Raw genomic sequence first — 14200 nt, 5'->3', positions numbered from 1 at the left:
TATAGCAATACGAAAATCTGGGAATCGGGTAAAATTTCAGGTTTATGGCCCTAAAACTCCCAAAAATGAGTAACGGTCATGGCAAAGTTGTGACTATTGTTCCAAAGTCGTTTTTGATGGGCTAACAAAATTTTAGTCAATCCGGGCCCATGCAGGAGGCGTGCGCTATAGTACACGAAAATTTGAGAATCAGGCGAAATTCCAATTATAGGCCATAAAATGCCAAAATACGAGTATCGGCATGGCGAGGCAATGAATATTGTTCTTTATGTTATTTTTGATGAGCCGACAAAATTTTAGGCGATCCGGAGCCGGACGCCCGGGCCCAAGCAGGAGGCGTGGGCTGTAGCACACGAAAACTTGGGAATCAGGCGGAATTCCAGTATTATGGCTCTGAAATGCCAAAAAATGAGTCACGTCATGGCGAGGCAGTGAATATTGTTTCATAGGTAATTTTTGATAGGCTGACAAAACTTTAGGCGATCCGGGTCCGGGTGCCCATGCCCATGCAGGAGGCATGGGCTATAGCATACGAAAATCTGAAAATCGAGCGAAATTCCAGTTTAATGACCCTAATACGCCAAAAAATAAGTCACATCATGGCGAGGCAGTGACTATTGTTCCTTGGGTCGTTTTTGATGGGCCGACAAAATTTCATGCGATCTGGGTCCGGGCGCTCGGGCCCATGGAGAAGGCGTGCGTAGGCTATAGCACACGAAAATCTGCGAATCGGGAGGTATTCCAATTTTATGGCCCTAAAATGCCAAAAAATGAGTAACGATCATGGCGAGGTGGTGACTATTGTTCGTTAGTCATTTTTGATGGGCCGACAGAATTTTAAGCGATCCAGATCCAGACGCTCGGGCCCATGCAGGAGGTGTGGGTTATAGTACACGAAAATCTGGAATCAGGCGGAATTCCAGTTATATGGCCTTAATACGACAAAACACGAGTAACAGTCATGGCGAGGCAGTGTTTATTGTTCCTTAGATTGCTTTTGGATGGGCAGGCAAATTTTAGGCGATCTGGGTCTGGGCTCCGCGGCCCATGTAGGAGGCGTGAGCAAAATTCTGGGAATCGAGCAAAATTCTAGTTTTATGATCCTAAAATGCCAAAAAATATGTGACGGTCATGGCGAGGCGGTGACTATTGCTCCTTAGGTCATTTTTGATGGGCCGATAAAATTTTTGACGATCCGGGTCCGGGTGCCCCGGCCCATGCAGAAGGCGTGGGCTATGGCGTACGAAAATCTCGGAATCGGGCACAATTCAAGTTTTATGGCCCTAAAACCCTAAAAAATGAGTAACGCTCATGGAGAAGCTGTGATTATTGTTCCTTTATCGTTTTTGATGGGCCGACAAAATTGTCACAACCCCAATTTTCCCCCCATAAATATCGTGACGGCACCCAGTCTCTAAGACTAGGTAAGCCTAACAAGCATGCGAAATAATTGAAATAATAATCTAAAAGCTCAAAACGTCAGCAACTGTATAAAGTAAAAACTATAACTCAAAGTGTATACCACTCCCAAAATCCGTTAGATATAAGTCACAAGCTCTAGATACAATGTTGAAAATACCATAAATATCACTCTCTATCAAAACATAAAGAAACAAGGAAAATACGGGATAAGAGGGGACTCCGAGGCCTGCGGACACGGGCAGGTGTACTGTGAAGTCTCCAAGTAGCAGCACAACACTCTAATATCGAGGCTGATAGGATGTACCTGGATCTGGACAAAAACATGTGCAGAAGCGTAGTATGGGTACACCACAACTATACCCAGTAAGTGCCAAGCATAACCTCGGTAGAGTAGTGACGAGGTCAGGTCAGGGCCCTACTGGGATAAGAAACAAGGCAAAATATATAATAATATAATAAAATGACAGGGAAATGCAACAATAAGAATTTACGGAAGGTAACAACACGGAACCAAAGAAGACAAATACAACACGTACGGAAGCAAGAATCTTACAAGTTAACGAAGAACAACAACAAACAATACAACAAATAGAGGAAATCAACAGGGGCACTCCCGAGGTACCGCCTCGTAGTCCCAAAAGTAAATATCTCACAATTTTTCCTTATAACACCCATGTGTATCAATAATCACAACGGCACGACAGAAACCTTGTGCAAACAATAATAACCGCACGGCAGAAATCTCGTGCCACAATAAGAATCCACACGGCAGAAACCTCATTCCACAATAAACAATTCGCACGGCAGAAACCTCGTACCACAATAACAACCCGCACGGCAGAAACCTTATGCCACAATAAACAATCCACACGACAGAAACTTCGTGCCACAATAACAACCCGCACGGCAAAAAACCTCATGCCACAACCAAACAATCACCTCAACAATAATCACGAAAACCAAAACATAACAATTAAAACAATGATATTTCAAGCAAAGATTCCCACAATTAAATAATGAATACGGAATCAAAGAAGCAGGTAATTCAACTAAGCATGTTGTACAAATTGCAAATAAGAGATAAGACACATAGACATGTGAAATTAGGCCAAACATGATGACTACACATGCCAAAGTAACTCAATTAAGGAAATAAAAGGAAGCTACTTAGCAAACACTGGATTTTCAACATTTAGCACGAGTACACACTCGTCACCTCGAGTACACGACCTTCACATATTATAAATTACCATAATAGTACCAAATTCTAAGGGGAATTCCCCCCCTCCCCCACAGGGTTAGACAAGTCACTTACCTCAAACCACGCTCAATCAATAAATAAGAAGGCCTTTCCCTCGACTTTCCTACTCCGAACGGCTCAAATCTAGCCAAAATAATTACATACTATAAATATAACTATATGAAACTAATCTAAATAATGAAATTATAACTTTAGCAAAGAATTAAAAAATCGATCAGGTTGACCCGAGCCCACGTCTCGGAACCCGACCAAAATTATAAAATGCGAACACCCATTCGATATCGAGTCCAACCATACAAGAATTATTCAAATCCGAACCCATTTCTCCTTTCAAAACTCAATAATTTGGTCTAAGAACTTCACACATTTCCCCCCAAAATTTTCAACCCAAATCCTCAATTAAGTGAAGAAATAGAACATAGATTAGTGGAATTTAATCAAAAACGAGTTAGAAACTCTTACCCCAACAATACCTCTGAAAATCTCCCAAAATATCGCCTAAATTCGAGCTCTCAAGTTCAAATAATGAAAAATGACATAAACCCTCGATTTTGGAATTTTAATATGCTGCCCAGGTATTCCTCCTTCGCGAACGCGGAAATTGCCTCGCGTTTGCGAAGCACAAAAATGCAACTGGCCAATTTACCTGGTATGCGAACGCGAGGGTCCACTCGCGAACGCAGTGAAAAACGATCCACCAGCTTCGCGATTGCGAACGTGAAGCCTATTACGTGAACGCGTAGACCAAACACAGGAGTCACCCAGGACGCCTTTCCTCTTCGAGAACGCGGATCCAAGTCCGCGATCGCAGTGCACAAGGACCTGCCCCTTCGCGAACACGTGGCCTCCTTCGCGAACGCAAAGGGTATAATTGCAGCAAAACTTAGACTACTCAACGCAAACGCGGGAGAATCATCGCAAACGCGTAGAAGGACACCAGAACTGGGAAAAACCAACGACTTCATAAATTCTTCAAAGTTCTGAAATGCGCCGACATGGTCTGAATCACACCCGAGGGCCCCGGGACCTCAACCAATTATACCAATAAATCCTAAAACATCATACGAACTTAGTCGAGCCTTCAAATCACATCAAACAATGCTAAAATCACGAATTGCACATCGATTCAAGCCTAATGAACTTTTGAGCTTCTAACTTCCATATCCGATGCCGAACCCTATCAAATCAAGTCCGATTGACCTTAAATTTATCATACAAGTCATAATTGACATTAAAGACCTATTCCAACCTCCAGAATCAGAATCTGACTCGATATCCAAAAGTCCACTCCCGGTCAAACTTTTCAAAATTTTACCAATTTCCAACTTTCGCCAATTAACGCCGAAATGACCTACGGACCTCCAAATCAACATCCGGACATGCTCCTAAGACCAAATCACCATACAGAGCTATTGGAATAATCGAAACTCCATTCCAAAGTCGTCTTCATACAAGTCAAACTATGGTCAACTCCTACGGCTTAAACTTCTATTTTTAGGGACTATGTGTCCCATTTCACTCCGAAACTCACCCGAGCCCAACACAAAGCACCCCGACAAGTCACATAACCACAAAATAAAGTATAGGGAACAATAAATAGGGGATCAGGGCTAATACTCTCAAAACGACCGATCGGGTCGTTACATCCTCCCCTCTTAAAATAAACGTTCGTCCTCGAACGAGTATAGAGACATAGCTGAAGTGGTGAAAAGATGAGGATAACAACTATGCATATCATGCTCGGTCTCCCAAGTCACCTTCTCGACTGGCTGACCCCTCCACTGAACCTTCACTGAAGCGATGTTCTTCGACCTCAACTTTCAAATCTGCCTGTCCATGTAACGACCCGACTTGTCGTTTTGAGAATTTAAGATCCGTTCAGTGGCATAAGGTCTTGAACAACTTCATACTATGTGTATTGACTTGCGTGCATGGTTGAATTCAGTTTCCGGATGATCAAGAATGATTTGTGACACATAGTCCCTAAAACAGAAGCTTAAGTCTTAGGATTTTGACCGTAGTCAGAACTGTGTGAAGACGACTCCGAAATGGAGTTCCGTCAGTTCCGTTAGCTCTGTTGGATAATTTTGGACTTAGGAGCATGTTCGGACTGTGAATTTGAGGTCTATAGCTGATTTAGGCTTAAAATGACAAAAGTTGAATTTTTGGAGATTTGGACCGGAAGTGGACTTTTTGATATCGGAGTCGGAATGCGATTTCGAGAGTTGGAACAACTCCATTATGTTATTTGGGACTTGTCTGCAAAATTTGACGTCATTACGGGTTGATTTGATAGGTTTTGGCGCAAGTTTTAGAAGTTGGAAGATTTGAAAGTTTTGATAGGTTTTGGCGCGAGTTTTAGGGGTTGGAAGATTTGAAAGTTCATAAGTTCGATTCATGGTGCGATTCGTAGTTTCGACGTTGTTTGATGTGATTTGAGACCTCGAGCGAGTCCGTATTAGGTTATGGAACTTGTTTGTGTGTTTGGACGGGGTCCCGGGGGCCTCGGGTGTGTTTCGGATGGGCTACGGTCCAATTTCTTCTATTTTTGGACTGCTGGTTTCTACCATCTGGTTTCCTTAATCGCGTTCGCATCACTTCTTCCGCGTTCGCGTAGTGCAATTTGGGGAGAATGAATTATTGTTCTTCGCGTTCGCGTGATTCCATTCACGATCGCGAAGGTCTGCTTTCCCCTTCTTCGCGTTCGCATCCCCTGCTTTCCCCTTATGGTACTCGTTACTCTTCGCGTTCGCATTACCTTGTTCGCGATCGCCGAAGTTTGTCTACTCCTTCTACACGATCGCATCTTCTGCTTCGCGATCGCGAAGTGTGGCTTTGGGCACTAGATAATTCCTTCACTACGCGATCACATAAGTCCTTCCGCGATCGCGTAGCACATTTTGGACAGTAGCCATTTTCCTTCTACGCGATCGCATCATTTCTTCCGCGATCGCGATGTACAAATACCTGGGCAGGAAGAATATATTCTCAAATCGAGGGTTAGGCCATGTTTATCACATTTTGACTTATAGAGCTCGGTTTTGAGCGATTTCTTGTGGGTTTTTCAAGCAAATCGATTGGGTAAGTGTTTTTCACCTAGAATTTATTTATTTCTATGATTCTATCTTTATTTTTATCATTTAATTTGTGTTTTAATTTGAGGAAAAGAGTGATTTTTGAAGAAAATTTTCAAAATGAAAAAATCACGATTTGAGGGACGAAATGGTATCGGAATTTAGTGATTTTAGTATGGTTAGACTCGTGAGTGAATGGGTGTTCGTATTTCGTAACTTTTGCCGGATTCCGAGACGTGGGTCCACATGCGATTTTTGGGTTAATTTCGGATTTTTGTTGAAAAATATAGTATTTTCTTATGGGATTGATTATATAAATTTTGTTGACTGTATCGAATTAATTGTGGCTATGTAAAAGGATTTCGGTGGCCAATTCGCGTTGCAACGGCACAACAGAGTAAATAATTTTACGGTTAGAGGTAAGTATCTTGCCTAACCTCGAGTGAGAGAATTTTTCCTTAGGTATTGAGTCTTATGTGCAATTTGTGTAATTGAAAACCATGTACGCGAGGTGACGAGTACGTACTTAGTTTATATGTGCAAATTTCATTGATTAAAAATACTTAGACGCCCTTATGTATTAAATTGAAAATTATTGGCACTTATTAAATCCTCTATTTGTCATGCCTAGATCCTTGTTTGTTGAAATTGTTTTCACATGATGATTTGGTGTGATTGCCACCTTGATTTTATGTGAAATATTATTTTGTTGAGTTGTTCACTTCCAGATATTTTGTTAAGCTTTTGTGCACCTTATGGTCGAGCCATGAGCTCCTTATTGTGAAAATTAAGGTATTGTTAATTTTTGTGGCAAATTGTGATATTTGAGCACTTGATGTGCAATCTGTGATGAGTTGTAATATTTGAGCACTTGATGTGATAATTTGTAATATTCGAGCACTTGATGTGCAATTTGTGACAAGTGGTAATATTTGAGCAGTTGATGTGCAATCTATGATGAGTTGTAGTATTTGAGCACTTGATGCGCAATCTGTGATAATTTATAATATTTGAGCACTTGAGGTGCAGTTTATGAGATGTGATATTGACACGTTATATTGTGGGAGTTATGTTAGGGTGTTTGCACGAGGTTTCTGCCGTGAAAATATAACTATTGATTTATGCACATACGGCGTGATAAGGCAGGCTATTTATATATATGTGGGTTTGCGCATGTGGCGAGACAAGGTGAGAATATTATTATGCGTGTGCGAAGAGACAAGGCGAGCAATTTACTTTATTATTGCGCACATGGCGAGACAAGGTGGGCTATGTTGGGGATTTAATTGTGATGATTGTGATAGCCTGGGGGCATTGTTGTTGTTGTTGCATATTTACTTTTGGGACTACGAGACGGTATCTCGGGAGTGCCTTTGTTGACATTCTCTATGGTTGCACTTGTCTTCGGTTATTTTGTATTTCCGTGATAGGTAAATTGATGTGTTCTTCTGTGATGTAATATTTGATTTTATTATGGGTTTGTATCCCTTATTGTAATGTTTTGGATTTGGCTTTTGTACGAGACTTTGAGGATTTGCGGTTCTAGTCTTTATTAGTTTTCAAGGTTAAGTTGTTTTGCATAAAAGAAATTGTTGTATGCTTTAATTCTTATAAGTTTTACATCCAAATCAGCAACAATCGGGTGCTTCATTTTAATTGAAATGTTATTTTCTTCACCCAAATAATTTCTAAAATAAATTCATTTCTTTGTTGATTTTCTTACTTGATTTTAAAAAAAATAAATTAAACTTACTTTATCGAAAATAAGTTGATCATGTGGATCTTATATACATTGATATCATTGGTACGTGAGTAGTCCGTGCAGTTGTGATAGAAATATGGGTACGAGGTGCCGTAAAAATATGAAGGTGGGTTGAGACCCGTATTTTATGATTATGGAATGAGGTGTCACATGGTGACTTTTAAATTGAAGAATTATATTTTTAAGATATTTATTTGAAAGAGTTTTATATTTGAAGGATACTTATTTGAAGGAATATATTTGGAGGGTATTTATTTGAAGAAATTATATGTGAAAGACTTATTTAATTGGTTGTATTTCTGTTTCTCTTATTCGTCTGAGTAATAATTATGGTGTTCTTGATGCCTTACTGTTTATGTCACTAGTTGATTATTGTTGCTATCACTGCTATTTATTTTCGATTATTTTAGTATGACGCAACATATTTGACTACTGAGTGTCTTGACTGTACCTCGTCACTACTCCACTGAGGTTAGTCTTGATACTTACTGGATACCGCTGTGGTGTGTTCATTCTACACTTCAGCACATTTTTGTGCAGATCCAGGTATTTGTTCGTTAGCCGCTGTGTGGGTCATTGTTGTGGAGACTCAAGGTAAACCTGCTGCTGCGTTCGCAGGCTTCAGAGTCACCTTCAAGTCTTCGTTTGGCACTGTTTATTCTTAATTCTGAACAGTTGTATTTAGATGTTTTCTAGCAAACACTCTGTAGAGCTTATGGATTGTACTACCGGTTTTGAGAATTTTAAATTTATTTTGGAGGTTTCCATTTAAAAGATTGTTAGGTGTTATTTAATTATTGTTGTTATTTAATAAATGTTAGGCTTACCTAGTCCCTAAGATTAGGTGCCATCACGATACCCAACGGAGGAAAAATTGGGTCGTGACAGTCCAAAATGGCCACCGGCTCCTCAATATAAGATAGACCCTTGTCCAACTGGACTGAGCTGAAGTCTAAAACATGAGACGGATCGTCGTGATACTTCCGGAGCATGAAAACATGGATCACTGGATGAACTGCAGAGAGACTAGGTGGTAGTGCAAGTCTGTAAGCCAACTCTCCAACCCTCTCAAGAACCTAGGCCCTATATACCTAGGGCTCAACTTTCCCTTCTTCCCGAACCTCATAACAACCTTCATGGGCGAAACCCAGAGCAAGACCCTCTCCCCAACCATGAATGTAACGCCGTGAACCTTCCGATCCGCATAACTCTTCTGTCTGGATTGGGCTGTACGTAGTCGATCCTGAATCAATTTGACCTTTTCCAAAGCATCCTGAACCAAGTCTGTACCCAACAGTCTAGCCTCACCCGTCTCAAACTAACCCACGGGGGACCGGCACCGCCTACCATACAAAGCTCATACGGGAACATCTGAATGCTCGATTGATAACTGTTGTTGTAGGCGAACTCCGCAAGTGGCAAAAATTGACCCTAAGAACCCCCAAAATCCATCACACACGCATGTAGCATATCCTCCAATATATGAATAGTACGCTCGGACTGTCCATCCATCTAAGGGTGAAATATTGTGTTCAACTCCACCCGCGTGCCCAACTCATGTTGTACGGCTCTCCAAAACCGCGACGTAAACTGCGTACCCATGTCAGGGATGATAGATACCGGCACACCATGAAGCCTGACAATCTCGCGTATATAAACATGAGCCAGCTGCTCTGAAGAATAAGTGGTCAACACTGGAATGAAATGAGCTGACTTGGTCAATCTATCCACAATCACCCATACTGCATCGAACTTCCTCTGAGTGCGTGGGAGCCCAACAACAAAATCCATAGTGATCCGCTCCCATTTACACTCCGAAATCTCTAGCTTCTGAAGCAATCCACCTGGCCGCCGATGCTCATATTTCACCTCATGACACTTTAGGCACCAAGCTACATACTCTACTATGTCGTTCTTCATTCTCCTCCACCAATAATGTTGCCTCAGGTCCTGATACATCTTCGTGGCACCTGGATGAATGGAGTACCACGAACTGTGAGCCTCCTAGAGAATCAACTCACACAAACCGCCTACATTCAGCATACATAGCCTGCCCTATATCCGTAATACACCGTTATCTCCAATAGTGACCTCTTTGTCATCACCGTGCTGCACCGTGTCCTTAAGGACAAGCAGATGTGGGTCATCATATTGACGCTCTCTGATACGATCATAAAGATAAGATTGAGAAATCACACAAGCTAAAACTCGGCTCGACTCGAAAACATCCAATCTAACAAACTAGTTGGCCAAGGCCTCAACATCCAAGGCTAATGGACTCTCTGCTACTGGTAGATATGCTAAGTTGCCCAAACTCTCCGCCTTGCGACTCAAGGCATCGACTACCATATTGGCCTTCCCGGGATGATATAGAATGGTGATATCATAGTCCTTAAGCAACTCCAACCACCTCCGCTGCCGCAAGTTAAGATCCTTCTGTTTGAACAGATCCTGTAGACTCCGGTGATTAGTGTAGACCTCACAAGGGACACCATACAAATAGTGCCGCCAGATCTTCAAGGCATGAACAATAGCTACTAACTCAAGGTCGTGTACAAGATAGTTCTTCTCATGCACCTTCAGCTGTCTAGACGCGTAGGAAATCACCCTACCGTCCTGCATCAATACCGCACCGAGACCAATACGCGACGCATCACAATACACTGTATAGGACCCCGAACCAGTAGGCAATACCAACACTGGCGCTGTAGTCAAAGTGGTCTTGAGCTTTTGAAATCTCTCCTCACACTCCTCGGTCCACCTGAATGGAGCACCCTTTTGGGTCAGCCTGGTCATAGGTGTTGCAATAAATGAGAAACCCTCTACAAATCGACGGTAATACCCCGCCAAGCCAAGAAAACTCCAGATCTCCATAGCAGAGGACGGTCTGGTCCAACTCTACACCACTTCAATCTTTTTCGGATCTACCTTGATCCCCTAACTCGATACTACATGACCCAAAAATGCCACTGAATCTAGCCAGAATTCACACTTCGAAAATTTTGCATATAACTTCTTTTCTCTTAAGGTATGAAGCACAGTCCTCAGGTGTTGCTCATGATCCTCCCGGCTCCGGGAGTACACCAGAATATCGTCAATAAACACAATAACGAGCGAGTCAAGATAGGGCTGAAAATAAATTATTCATCAAGTGCATGAATGATGTTGGGGTGTTGGTCAGCCCAAAAGACATCACAAGGAACTCGTAATGACCATACCGAGTCCTGAAGGCACTCTTCGAGATATCTGGCTCCCGAATCTTTAACTGATGATAGCTTGAACGCAAGTCGATCTTAGAAGACACTCTAGCAACCTGAAGCTGATCAAATAGGTCATCAATATGTGGCAATATATACTTGTTCTTCATTGTAACCTTGTTCAACTGGCGATAATCGATACACATTCGCATAGAACCATCCTTTTTCTTTACAAATAAGACTGGAGCACCCCAAGGCGACACACTGGGCCGAATGAATCCCTTATCAAGCAACTCTTGCAACTGTTCCTTTATCTCTTTCAACTCTATTGGGGCCATACGATAGGGTGAAATAGAAATGGGCTGAGTGCCCGGTAACAAAACAATACCAAAGTTGATATCTCTGTCGGGCGGCATGCCCGGAAGATCCGCCGGGAATACATCTGGATAATTCCTCACTACCGGAACTGACTCAACGGTAGGAGTATCAACACTAACATCCCTCACATATGCCATATACGCGTCACACCCCTTTTCAACCATTCGTTGAGCCTTTAGAAATGAAACAACCATGCTAGAAACATAATCTAAGGTACCTCTCCACTCTAACCACTGTAGACCTGGCATAGCCAACGTCACCATCTTGGCGTGACAATCAAGAATAGCATGATAGGGCGACAACCAGTCCATATCCAAAATAATATCAAAATCTACCATACTGAGCAACAATAAATCGGCTCCGGTCTCAAAACCACTAAGAACAACCAAACACGACAGATACACACGGTCTACAACAATAGAATCTCCCACGGGGCGTAGATACAGAAACAAGAGAACTCAAAGAATCACAGGATATACCCAAATACGGAGCAAAATAAGATGGCATATAGGAATAAGTGGAGTTTGGATCAAATAAGACTGATGCATCTCTATGACAGACCGGAACAATACATGTGATGACAGAGTCGGATGCAACTACCTCCGTCCTAGCAGGAAGGGCATAATATATGGCCTAGCCTCCCCCTCTAGGGCGACCTCTACCTACTCGACCTCCACCTCGATTTGGTTGTGCAGGTAGAGTGGTAGCTAGTGCTGTAACTATAGCTTGAGGACCCGGTGGAGCTCACGGTGCATGAGTGGTCTGTGGAGGTGCACCCCGCCTGAGTCTTGGGAAATCCCTCACCATATGACGAGTGTGACCACACTCAAAATAAGCTCTCGGAGGACGTGGCTGCTGACTGACCACTATAAGCACCCTGCGCAGGAGGTGCACTAGACAACAGCGGTGCATAATAGGGAGCCTGGGGCTTAGGAGTGGCCGGAATACTGCTGGCAGCTGGAAGTGCTTAATGAATAGGGCGACTCACATAGCCCCTAACTTGACGAGCTGCAGCTTGGGCACGAGTACCACTATAAGTGCCGGACACTCGAGACCTCTTGGCCTCTCTCTCCTCTCTCTCCCGAGTCAGCATACCCTCCAATCTCTTAGCAATCCCCACTACCTGCTGGTATGCGATATCCATCTCCAACTCTCGGTCCATGATAAATCTGATACTGTGGTTGAGCCCCTCGATAAATCGACGAACCCGCTCTCGAATAGTAGCAACCAAGGCTGGTACATACCTAGCCAAATCGCTGAACTGGACCACATACTCCGATTCGGTCATAGAACCCTGGCGCAACTGCTCAAACTCTGTGCGCCATGCATCTCTGAGACTATGGGGATTATACTTCCTCAAGAACATATCTGAGAACTAAGTCCAAGTGAGTGAAGCTGCCTCGGTCGGACTACCCAACTCATATGCTCTCCACCACTGATAGGACGCTCCTCTAAGCTGGAATGTAGTAAAAGCAACCCCACTAGACTCCGCAACACCCATAGTACGGAGGATACGATGGCACTCCTCAAGAAAACCCTAGGCATCCTCTGACCTCTCGAGCCTGAGATCCTCCTCCTCAGAAACTGCTGCCCTAACCTCGGGCTTAACTGGGGCTACCGGCTGCACTGGTATGACCTATGGAACCTGGTCGACCTGGACCCGCTGCTCTGGGGTACGGGCGGCAAGAGTATGTGCTCCTCCCCTGGCCTGAGATGTGGCAGGAGCAAGTGGTATCAACCCTGCCTAAGCCAAAGTGCTGAACATCCTTAGAAACTGGGCGAGAGTCTCCTAGAGCCTGATGGGTTGGTGCAGTAACAGGCGTCTCAGGTCCTGCCCTCCAACTGGAGCTACTGGTGGCTCCTCTGTGGCAGCTCGTGCGGGTGCTCTGGCTGCACCACATGGACGTCTACGGCCTCTACCCCGGCCTCGGCCTCTCGCGGCTCTAGCAGGGGGCGCGGGTGTCTCTTATTCAGCCGTACGTGTCTTCACCATCTGTGAAAGAATATAAAGACAGAAGTTTAGAATCCGAAGTCTCAAATTTCGCATGATAAGGATTCAAAGAAGTGAAGATTTTCCTTACAGTTCCATAGCCTCTCGAAGATAAGTACAGATGTCTCCATACCGATCCGCGAGACTCTACTAAACCTACTCGTGACTCATAACTTCTATGAACCTAGAGCTCTGATATCAACTTTGTCACGACCCCAATTTACCCTCCGTAAGATGTCATGATGGCCTAGTCTCTAAGACTAGGTAAGCCTAACAAGCATGCTGAATAATTGAAATAATAATCTAAAAGCTCGAAATGTCAACAACTTTATAAAGTAAAAACTATAACTCAAAAGTGTATACCACTCCCAAAACCCAATAGATATAAGTCACAAGCTCTAGAAATAATGTTGCAAATACCCTAAACATCACTCTCTATCAAAACATAAAGAAACAAGGAAAATATAGGATAGGAGGGGACTCCGAGGCCTGCGGACGCGGGTAGGTGAATCTTGAAGTCTCCAAGCAGTAGCACAACACTCTAATATCGAGGCTGATAGGATGTACCTGAATCTGCACAAAAATATGTGCAGAAGCATAGTATGAGTACACCACAATGGTACCTAGTAAGTACAACGCATAACCTCAGTAGAGTAGTGACGAGGTCAAGTGAGGGCCCTACTGGGAGTAATAAAAAACAAGGCAGAAGATATAATGATATAATAAAATGATAGGGAAGTGTAACAATAAGAATTTATGGAAGGTAAAAACATGGAACCAAAGAAGACAAATACAACACGTATAGAAGCAAGAATCTTACAAGTTAAGGAACGACAACAACAAACAATACAACAAATAGAGGAAATCAACGAAGGAACTCCCGAAGTACCGCCTCGTAGTCCCAAAACTAAATATCTCACAATCTTTCCTTATACCACCCATGTGTATCAATAATCACAATGGCACGACAGAAACCTCGTGCAAACAATAACAACCGCACGACAGAAACCTCATGCCACAATAACAATCCGCACGGTAGAAACCTTGTGCCACAATAAATAATCCGCATGGCAGAAACCTCGTGCCACAAAAATAACCTGCACGGCAGAAACCTTG

This window comes from Nicotiana tabacum, chromosome 10 (assembly GCF_000715075.1).
Source record: "Nicotiana tabacum cultivar K326 chromosome 10, ASM71507v2, whole genome shotgun sequence".
NCBI classification, from domain to species: Eukaryota; Viridiplantae; Streptophyta; class Magnoliopsida; order Solanales; family Solanaceae; genus Nicotiana; species Nicotiana tabacum.
The sequence above is the reverse complement of the archived record's forward strand: the minus strand, read 5'-3'. Positions refer to the sequence as shown.